Source organism: Tribolium castaneum, chromosome 3, assembly GCF_031307605.1.
Source record: "Tribolium castaneum strain GA2 chromosome 3, icTriCast1.1, whole genome shotgun sequence".
Classification (NCBI taxonomy): Eukaryota; Metazoa; Arthropoda; class Insecta; order Coleoptera; family Tenebrionidae; genus Tribolium; species Tribolium castaneum.
This window is the reverse complement of record NC_087396.1, coordinates 9188157-9200032: the sequence shown is the minus strand read 5'-3', so window position 1 is coordinate 9200032 and position 11876 is coordinate 9188157.

Genomic DNA, 11876 nt, shown 5'->3' with positions numbered 1-11876 from the left:
TGAAATACGTGATTTAAAAATTTATCCGTTTTAGGTCTTTTGCTGCAAAACGATGGTTCCAAATGTTTAAAATCTTGATTCAAAATATTGATTATTGAACTTCTACCGATCTGTGATAAAACAATATGCTCTTACACCATCACTAAATAACTGAAAAAATTACCTCGAAAATGCGCGACAGTCTTTCGAAAATATTTTCATTGCTAAAGTCTGGTCTGTCTTTCTTGTATTCTTCAAAGCACCGTTTTATACAGGCTTTCTTGTCGGCAGGAATAACTTTCGGCATTTTAAATTTGAAAAAAGCAAAACTGACAACAAGGCGAATCTTTGACAAGAAAACGTCGTAAAGACAGTACCTGACAGGACCTGAAGCTAACCTAACAAAAATATATCTAGGCCTGCTGCGTGTTTAAAACAATCGTGAACGGATTATATAAATAACTTAATAATGGCTATCATTTGGTATTACTTTTAACCCCTTTTTTAACCCCTTTGATTTAACCCTTAAAAACATCCTTCAATTCCCTAGACACTAGTCACCCTTATTTTAAAATTTTACATGAAACTCTCAATTTTTGGAAAAGAAAGAAAAAGCTTGTCTAACCGTAAAAAATTGTTGATTTGTTTTTGGGTTGGAGGTGGATTTTGAAATTTTTAGTCATTGGGAGCCTTTGATTTTAAGTTCATTTGATTTAAACAAACAATACTTCAATTTGACTTGCAAAGGTAGAGGTCAAAACCAACATTACGTATGTTTATGTTTAGGCTTCATCCCCTAATTGCTAGCCACTCCTTTAACATTTTAAATAGCGCCTCCTACATTATGAATTATTGTTAGAAAGAAAAAAAATATTAGAAAGAAGGGAAAAACTAATCTAGTGGAAAAAACACATAATTGTAGATTTTTGAGTTAGGGGTGGTTTTAAAAAGTGGGGGGTACAATTTAAAGTTCTAATTAAGTGGATGATGCAACCTAAAGCGAAGATTATGCTAGTTTTAGACTCTCGCTTTTCAAGACGAATCTATATGTGCTTTATTTAAATTAAGTTGGCTTAAAATCAAAGGCTACTAGGTACTACGACCAAAAATAAAATTACCCCTAACTCAAAAACTCTCCATAAGCTATATTTTAGCTAATAAATGTCAAAGTCTTTTAATATGAACAAAATAGCAATACGTATGTGGACCAAAGTGGCTTCAGGGGAGAAACGGCATATTTTCGACTAACGGTTGGTATACAAACGATTTCTCACGCAAGAACCTCCCTAAAGTGTGGCACCATATCTTTGGAATAGCTTTGTACATTACAATTTTGATTGTCCCGTAATTATAATCTTCTCCAAGTCACACAAACATGCATATAAATACATATGAAATTCAAAAGTGTAATCTCGCGACGTATTCGCGCGCTATCTGCTGATTGGCTAAAAGTTACGGCGCAACCATGTCTTTACTGTCCATGGGTAGTACCTCTGTCCATGACAGCATCCAGTACCTTAGTTGTTCCATATCTGGTGGCGAACTCACAGTGACATAAAAAACTGTTAAAATGCACCCAATTGGTTAAGATTATAAAATACATGGGCGTGCATTTTTTTTCTCTAAAATGTACTTAGTTGTCATTTTTACATTATAAATTTTGTAGACAAAGATACATAGAAACGTTATTATTACCAATAATAACTTGTTTGTAAAGATATGTGTAATGCCAAAATTCAGTCATTTTTGACAATGTCAGTTTGCCACCAGGTTTGGAATAAGCCGTACATTCTAGTACATCTCTGGAATTCTTTGGAATTTCTTGAACTTGTATATGAACAAAATTCATAATTTAAATGTAACCGTTTTTTGAGAAAATTTCTGAAACTAAACTATTTTTATTTTTTTCTGGCCTATCATTTGGTGCATATGGTTTTTGTTTATCTGTTGTCAGAAATGCAGAACCACCTCTAACTTTTTTTTTTTTCAAATGTAATGGTATGTCAAGTGACACCTCGTGTCAAAAGTCACATTAGAAGCAATACAACGCACTATTTGTTTTTTGAATATTTTCAAAGCCTATGTAATACAAAAATAAAAACAAATTTTATAAATTGAACAGTATTTAATGCAACATATGTTCAAAATGGACATCTTTTCTTTCCTGGGAAATAACATAACGATAATAACAAGAATTTCTAACATTTCGAGTGTGATTTGCCAAATTTCAACTTGTTTAAATTATTTTTTATTTTTTCATCGCGTAAGCTTTGAAAATATTTAAAAAACAAATAGTGCGTTGTATTGCTTGCAAAGTGGCCTTCACAAAAAGTATTATTTATCATAGTTACATTTGAAAAAAACGTACAGGTGGCTGTGCATTTCAGACAGCAGATAAACGAAAACAACATGCACCAAATGATACGCAACAAAAATCGACCTGTTTCTGCATTTTTTGCAAAAGTCGGTTGTATCCATATTATCAGTTTTATTCCAGTCAAGGACTACACACTGGTAATAAATTTTTTATCACGTAGGCCTTGACAATGTTCAGAAAACTAATAGTGCGTTGTACTGCTTTCGAAGTGCTCTTTCACAGGAGGTGTCACATGACACATAATTACATTAAAAAAAATTTAGAATTTGTGACAGCAGATACACAAAAGTCATCCACCAAATGATGGGAAAGAAAAAATTCAAATCGACCTGTTTTGGGAGTTTTCACAAAAATCGCTTATATCCAAGTTATGAATTTTATTCCAGTTAAAATTCCAGTTAAAACACTGTATATCATCTGCTGTTTTTTTCTATTCACCTAAATGATCGGCAAAAGTTGCCTTGGTGACTTTTTAGTACTGAGAGCGAGAAAAACTCATTTTGGAAACTCAAATGTCAGTTCACAACTTTTTGGTTTGAGTCCAAAAAGGCCTAATTTTAAGGACTCGAACGCGTGCCTGAATTGACCCATTATTGATTTAAGTACTATTTTACGAGTATTCCAATGGGAGACATTCTCAATAACTTTTGATATAGAGTAAATGTATTTTCAAGCAAAAACAGATCGATTAGCATTTCGAAAAGAAATTCGAAACCAATATTAGTTACATTTTTGGTTTCATTCCCTAATCGCTAGTGCTGGCTACAGTGACTCTATAGTTACTGTAGTGCTGGCATTGGAAAGGAGAGAAAAAACAAATTATTGGTCGATTTGTTTTTAGTTAGAAGTGGTGTTTTATTTTTGAAACTTTAGTGTTTTGTAGCTTTTGATTTTAATCCAATTTAATTCAAACTAAAAATATATCATTTCTCATTGCAAGAATACTAAAGAGAGTTCAAAACTAACAAAAAATAATAAGCGCTAACCACTCTTTTAAAATTTTTTAACAAGACCCCTATATTTTAATTTTTTCGCTTGTAGGTATTAAAATAATGTTGCTTAATTCATAGATACGAGTAGAGGTAGTACAGCTTTATTCTAGAGTTCCTTTATTGGGAGAGTTGGGACACTGAACGTCAATCCGAGCCAATTTTGTATTATGTGGATAAGGTATATATTTGTATCCTTTTTTAGTAGAATTCTTGTTAGTAAATTATGTCAGAGGTTTATCTCGAAAATAATTTCAAAGTTATAATTTTTATCAAATGCATAAAAGGACATAATTTTACGTCAAATTTAACCAGGGACGTAGGAAACGTAAGAATTTTGGGATAACTATAAAAAAAAAGAAAATAATTGAATACCTACAAATATTAATGTTCACTTTTGAAATTTTTCGATATTTATTTTAATATTAAATACATAACTTAAAACATACTTCAATGCTAAAAATACTTTTCTTTCAGTCACAATTTTTAGTTAACCATCTAGTCTCAAAAATTGGTCATCAAGAACCCTTCATATTTCCCAACTCTTTTTAAATTACCCACAAAATGATATTGAAGGTCTTCTCGTGTAAAAAACGTAACAAAATCGTGCATTCCAATAACTTTATAATTTGAAACACATACGTATACATACTGTACATACGTATAGTTCATTTTTTTATATAATCAACTGTCAGTGTCAAAATTCTGATAAAAACCAGAGTATATCACCCTAAAAGTTCATATCCAACCACTTTTGAAACTGTCTGTATTTTGTATTTGACATTTTGAACACCAGATTTGACATTTTTGAAAATTGAACGTTAGTGTTAATCGTTAATTTGTTAGTCTAAAGGTGGTATAAAATAACAAAATGTGTTGTTATATGTATTTTAAATTGGAGACGACTTGAAAAATTTGGAAATTGAATTTGCCAGTAAAAAATTATACCAACCTTAATTCAAACAAATTACTATTTATGATAATGCCAACCTGACGGCTTTTAGACAGTTGATTATAAAGAAAATTGACTATGCTTTATTCTACAAGTGGTTACTATGGTACATTATTTCATTTAGATATGGTCTCATTTTTTTATAAACAGTTGTCAGTGTCAAAATCGGGTATAAAAGTAGTTCATATCGCCTTAAAAAGAGAAAATTGAGAAATTAGATTTACATTACGTACCCGGATTTGGGGTGAGCAATACATTTAGTTAATAAATTTCTTATTAAAGCCATACATCAAAAATTCGATAGAATAAAGTAGCTATTTGGTAATTTTTTATATTTATAAGAGAAAACGTATCATACACGTAAAGAAAAGTGGGCATTATCTGCTCGTGAAGAACTTTTCTTACTTGTATGATAAACTACTATTATTAAACGTGAGAAAAAAACCCTTTCTTATCTATGCATGGTAAAATAAATAATTTTTGTTGAAGAGTTTATGAGTCAAGAATAATTTTATTTTAAAAATCAAAAGTCTCGTTAATCTTTAATTCAAAAGAAAAGCCAATTTAATTTAACAAAGGGGCATATCAATTAATAATAGCTGGTAAAAAGTACTTGGTATGGGTTTTGAATTTTTCCTTTACGACAATAATTTACCAGTTTTTTGTTTAAATTAGCCTGAAATAAAATATGTTGTAAGTACTATTGTAATTCAAAATTCCAAAAATAACATCCCCTAATTCATAAACGAATCAATAAAAATTGAAAATTTTGATGCCAGGGTAGCTGACGACAAAGGGATGAAAATTTAAGGCGTATGCACAAGGATGTTGATAATACAGGGATGTCTAGGAGGTTATTTGCTATTAAGACATACAAAGTATAAATTGTAATTCCTTCTTAATTTTTTCTTTGCTGGTTTATTTAAGAAAGTATTTTAACATCGATTTACACAAGAGCTTTAGAAATCACGCGTCATATGCGTTTTAACTCTGCGCTTGCATAGTGGTCTCAATTTATAAGATAATTTCCTTGTACATCCCCGTACATCCCTGGAATTCCTTGAACTTGTACATACACAGCTCACCACCAGAAGCAAACGTATAGACATCAAATTTGTAATTTTGACCGTCTAGAACTCAGGAGATCACTCTTGTGTGAATGCTTAATTCGGCTTTACTCATTTATGGACTCTGTAAACAATACATCATCTATATGCCCCAGAACTCAGTACACTATACAGAGTGTCTCAAAATTGACGCCCGTGCTTTTATGATTTGTTTCAAGAGACTAACTAAAACAAATTGAAAGTTAGGAGTGAAACCGTGTCCGATTGGACTTAGTTATCGAGTTATTGATAAAAAACAAAAATTAAAAATTTAAACATAAAATTTTATTAAAAGCGAATTTACCATATTTGTTGTCACAAAATGTACTACAATGCGATTGAGAAACTTTTCGCAAATGCCCTAGCCTCAGCAGTGGCATTACCATCATTTACACATCTAACTTATAATCGAGCTTTTAACATATCTACAAAATCTCGAATACACTAGTGCTATAGTATCGTATCATTTTAAACATACAAAATCGATGGAAATTAATAATACTTGTCACTAGACAGAGCTTTTCTGAATTTTAACATCGCTAACATCAACTAATGAATTACGAGTACATTGCACAAATAATTGGAAAGACAGCATAAAGCTTATTATTTACATTTTTATCAATAACTCGATAACGAAAAAGAATTGGAAAATTTTTTACTCATAACTTTCGATTTGTATTAGCCCCCTTAATCAAATTCCTAAAGCACGGGCGTCAATTTTGAGACACTTGTATATTATGTAATATACTTACAGCATGTAAGGTTCTACAATTTACATTTTTGTTATGTTTACGGTTATGTTTTAGTAATTTTATTTATAGAGCTTTTGACATAGTGACAGATAGTACACACACTACCAGTGCAACATTATTTGAACATTTTTTGGCACTTGTAAGATTTGAGTAGATTAAAAGAGCTAATTCTCATTACTTTAGTTTTTAATATCAACACAAGTACATTGATGCCTGTTTAATCGTAAGGTATTGAGTATTGGTCACAATTTTATTTTTTTGAACAATGCTTAGTACTCTAAAGATAAACTAATGTTAGCGTAAAGTTTTCGACATGTCTGCAATAATAATTACTTTCCTTCTATTGTATACCTAAGTCATAAACTAGTTTTTCGTTCACTAGTTTAAATCTGTAGTTATAATATCAAGTATGTTTCACCGTACCGTTTAAAACTCTTAGGGCCGGTTTATAGAATGCTCAATTAAAATTGAATGTTCTATTAAAAGTTAATTTTGTGAACAAGAGCAGATTTAATTTGGTCACGTGATCTATTAATCAAGTATTCAATTGCGAATGACGTTAATGACGCTTTTATAAAACGGCCTTTAGTTTACATTGTTCATAAATTATTTAATAATTAGAGTACAAACTGATAAAAAAGGATAAAGCGCATTGCCTTTTCTATTTTCATTTCCACCATAATTTCTATTATTATCAGTCACTGTTCCTAAAATCAGTATCACTATCATCCGAATCTTCTGATAGGTTTATTATTATCGAAACAATCTCATTTCTATCGAACAGGAATTCACGTTCCCACCATTGTTTTATTATTTTATTTGTGTGGTCAATAGAGTTGCTCCAAATTTGTGGTGTTTCATGTTCCAGGGCTTCTGTCCACATTTTCACAGAGTTTGCACCCCCATATCCATCCCTACCTATATATTTTGAGTAATAGGTTTTTGTAATTCCCCATATTACCTTAATCGGGTTGAAAATGCAGTGATATGGTGGCAATCGTGACACTTTATGACCATATCGTTCTGCCATTTTATCCGCAACATAGGTCTTTGGGGGTTTGTTTTCAAAAAGATTATTACATTAATAATTAAAATAATAACAAACTTTTGCTCAGTTGGAAACGATATGCTGTTTCTTTCATTAAAAAAATATTAACATTGGTGTAACGCAACTTGAAAATTTTGGGATGGATCAATTGAAAACCACAAGATATGTTAAACGGCAAAAAACTGATTAGGGTAAAAGTTTGTTTTTATTACTCTGAAACTAGGCGTAACAAATTCCGGTTTATGATACGAAGATGGAGCTTCAATATTATGTTCCTGAAGCCATTTTCTAGTCTGTTCCTTCTTTCAAGTACCATTTGGACACTTATTTTTCTAAATTTGGAAAAAGCTGGTATTCAAACCAATGTAGAGGATAAATTGAAAAGTCTCCGGCCTAGCTAAGAAAACAAAAGCAAATCAAGTAACTTTTTTTTTATTTTTCAACATAATCTCCCTCGAGCTGAATGCACTTGGTCCAGCGATGTTCAAGTCCCTTTATGCCGTCTCTATAATCCTTTTCGTCGAGCTCGTCAAAATAAGCATTGGTGGCAACAATGACTTCACTGTCTGATCCGTATTTCTTTCCAGCGTGAAATTTTTTCAAGTTTGGAAATAGATTGAAGTCCGAGGGAGCCAAGTCTGGCGAGTAGGGCGCATGGGGTACCAATTCGAATCCCAATTCATTAATTTTTTCCATAGCAATAACGGACTTGTGACAGGGGGCGTTATCTTGATGAAACAAAATTTTTTTCTTGACTAGTCCCGGGCGTTTTTCTTGGATTTTTTGTTTCAGCTGGTCCAGCAGGGAAGCATAATATGGGCCGTTGATTGTTTTTCCTTTTTCCAAATAATCTATGAAAAGAATACCCTTAGCATCCCAAAATACTGACGCCATAACTTTTCCGGCCGACCGAACTGTTTTCGCTTTCTTCGGAACGGGTTCCCCCTTTGCAGTCCATTGTTTAGACTGCTGTTTGGTTTCGGGTGAATAATGGTGAATCCACGTCTCATCTACAGTTATAAATCTTCGTAAAAAATCCACCGGATTGTGTTGTAAGCGGGCCAAACACTCCTCAGAAATCATTTTTCTAATCAATTTTTGCTCTGGTGTGAGCAGTCGCGGCACCCATCGCGCAGATAACTTTCTCATATCCAACACTTCAGTTAGGATGTAATGTACCCGCTCCGTTGAAATGCCCACAGCTTCTGCTATCTCTACCAATTTTGACCGGCGATCATTCAAGACGATTTTATGGACTTTTTCTACAATTTCTTTGCACGTAGCGGTTTTTGGTCGTCCTGAACGTGGTGCATCTTCCGTGCTTTTACGACCACGTTTAAAGTCCGCGACCCAAGTTTTATTGTCGTGTAAGAAGGAGAAGAGTCGCCCAATGTATTGTCCAGTTCAGATTTTATATCCTTTGAGGATAGCCCTTTAATAAAAAAATATTTGATCACTGCACGAATCTCAGTTTGCTCCATTGCGTACAAACACCAAACTACATCGAATTCAAACAACTGTCAAATAATTATTATTTGACAGATGTTTTTGATATTCCAAGGCACGACTGATAAAATATGAAAGAATATAATGCCATAATAAAATCTGCCAAATTTGCATCCTATCTAGGCTAGGCCGGAGACTTTTCAATTTATCCAAAAAGTTGTACTTACTAATTTCTTCGTGGCAATCTGGATTTTTAGAATTTGATGAAAATACCAGATAAGCTCCTTGAATAAATATATACATCTTTATTACTCGCATGTAGTACAATATACCTTACCTTAAATAAGTCGTTTGGAATTCATATAATAAACACTTAGGTACTACCTTTTGCCCTCTCCTTTACGCTGTTTTGTGACTGTCATTTTGTCGCAGTACTGTTTTAAAAAATTCACGTTTCGTCTAAATAAACACAATTCCATTTTAAATGATCCTTTGAATTCATATTCAACATAAACTGTCGCAGAAAGTTCGTTCGAGCGAAAACAACATTTGGCAGCTTCATCATTTTTTTCGTGGATCGTTCTTTTTAAATCGAAAACAAATGTTATTTAAGGTCCTTTTCAACGAACTAACTGATCCATTAAATGATTCTTTTTGCTTTAAATGGTATAACAAGGAACTTGCGGTAATATGCACTCCCGTAAAATAAAATTTAGTAAGTTGCTTCTTGGAAAGGCGCTCGAAATGTTAAATTTGCCCTATAAATTATCGTGGTCGATGAAAATGACATTTCGCTTCACTCACGTGGCCGTTTCACTCACAGAACAGTAAGGGTTAAGAAGTGATAATTCCCTAGTAAATCACTGGCAACACGAGAATCCAGCGCCTCTGGTGCTGAAGTGCGTTACTACCACGGTAAAGCGCCACGTTTGAATAAATCCCTTTTATATTTATTATTTTTATCTTACAAGTTTCATTGCAAATTGTTCAAAATAAAAAAAAATATTTTCATTTAAAACGAAATGAAAACAATTTATATTTATTTTAAACAAAATTTGCAATGAAACTTACAAAAAAAGTTGTTTTGGGGTAATAAAACACAGATTTTGTTAACATTTTTATTCTACACTTTTATTTTATTGTACATAACAAATTAAATTTTTCAAAAAATTAAAGAATTGTATTATTTCTTAATTATACAAAAATTATCAAAAAATTGAATCAGTCAGTGTTGGCATGTTTTGCCTGTCTGCTCCAGACTTAAAACAAAATAAGGCCTTCTTTGCAATGACTTTTACCTTGTCTGTCAGCAAACAGTTGCCCGCGCTACGACCACGAGGAGGTACATGCAGTGCACTGACACACTCGAGCGCAAATAAGAAACTTAAAAGTAAATTCTGAAACAACCTAAATAGAGAATTCTAAAAAACATCAAAAAACTTAACAAACAATTTTAAACTATATACATTAAAACAGAAATATTTCGTCCAAAAGAACCATGTACAAATATAATTATAATATAATTTAAATATAAATATAATTTAAATATATATATAATTTAAATATATATCTACAAATCACAGCCTTCTATGTACAAATCACAGTCTATTTACGAGTACAAATCACAGCCTTCGGAATTTCTTCATTTTTTCTATATGACCGGTGGTAACGGATTTTGCTTTCTGCTTGTCTCTTGTGTATTTATATATTAAAAAGGTGGTACACCTATTTAATATTAAATTATCACAATCGTGAGTCATGCAATAGACTGGCCCAAAATCAAACTGAGATTTATAAATTTCTTTGAACCTGTCTTCCAACATTGCGAGGTGAGCATAGGTATCAAGGAAACTGTATAAACAGTCATGAATGTTTTGAACAAGCCACATTACATGTTCACTAGCATACTTCAGTCGCCGCTGATTATCGTCAAATTCCTTGAATGAGACTAAGAGATGGTGCTCTGTCGGCTCATCAGAATATAGTTTATTCTGACAGTTTTCGCAATCAGGAACCTCAATTTCCTTCAATACATAGCCAGCAACATAAGCCAAACCTTGACTGTCTTCACAGCAAAGGTCTGGTTGCTGTAATGTAGAAAAGTCCACTGAAATTTCTGGATGCGATTCCTGCTCTCTTTCCTCATTCCCTGAAAAAGTCAATAATCTCCCCAAGTTTTCCAAAGGCGTGCACTCGTCATCCTCACAATTACCACAGCCTTTTGGTGAAACCAAATTGTTAACAACTACGGTTTTCAAGGCAGCTGTGAACTGGTGGCATGTGGGATTCGTGTTTGCAACACCGTTCTGGCGAATACTACAAAAAAGATTCTCCAAGGGGTCTTGATTTAGACCCCTCAAGTTCAAAAAATCAAACCCATCGATGTTTTTGAGGTGATTCCATAAAAAAATAATAGACCTGATTGTCGTCTGCCAACCCTTGACGAATGAAAACTGATCAGTTCCATTTTTCAAATCTATTAGTTTCCAATGGCCCATCTCCGTTAACAATTTTGACCAAAATGCCAAATGGGGCGACTCATCTGTCAAAGCACACCGGTACTTTTTTGAGTCAGTTGGAAAAACTCGCGAACCGTTCAAAGAGTCAAACAAATCATCAATTTTTTTGACAAATTCTGCCTTGAAAATGGCGTCGGCTGGCAATTTGTCTGTAAAAACAGAGAACGTCTCAATTGCACTAGCCACTGAGCTGCTGAGTTGGGCGGCAGCAACTTTGACTTTCATTTTCACATAGGAATCCTTAAAATTGAAATACTCTTTTTTAATTTCGGCAACGATTTAAATTGTTTTTGCTGGTCAAGATTGAAAACGGCCTCGATGTGTTCGAATTTGGCACATTTGTGTGGTTCAAATTGAAGCTTGCATCGCAATAGCGAGTTTCGGGTGTTCTTTAATAAATGCGGCACATCAAAAATTGTGACAATTGGCCGGTTGTTGACAAAGAAATAATAGGATCCTTGCCTGGGGTGTCGTTCAGCACAGAGCTGAGACAAGGCTTTTTGATTTGTTGGACCTTGGTCGCAAACAGTTGCAACAACTTCAAGGCCAATTTCCTGAAGTCGACGTATTATTTCTTTAATCAGAACCTTTAAATTGTCAGGAAAAACCGTATGAGCAGTAAAATAGTAAGCAAGTACTTGTTTCCATTGCTTTCTGATGCCTCGGACCATAAAAACAAGAGCGTGGTTGGCTGCCTTGTTTGTCCGC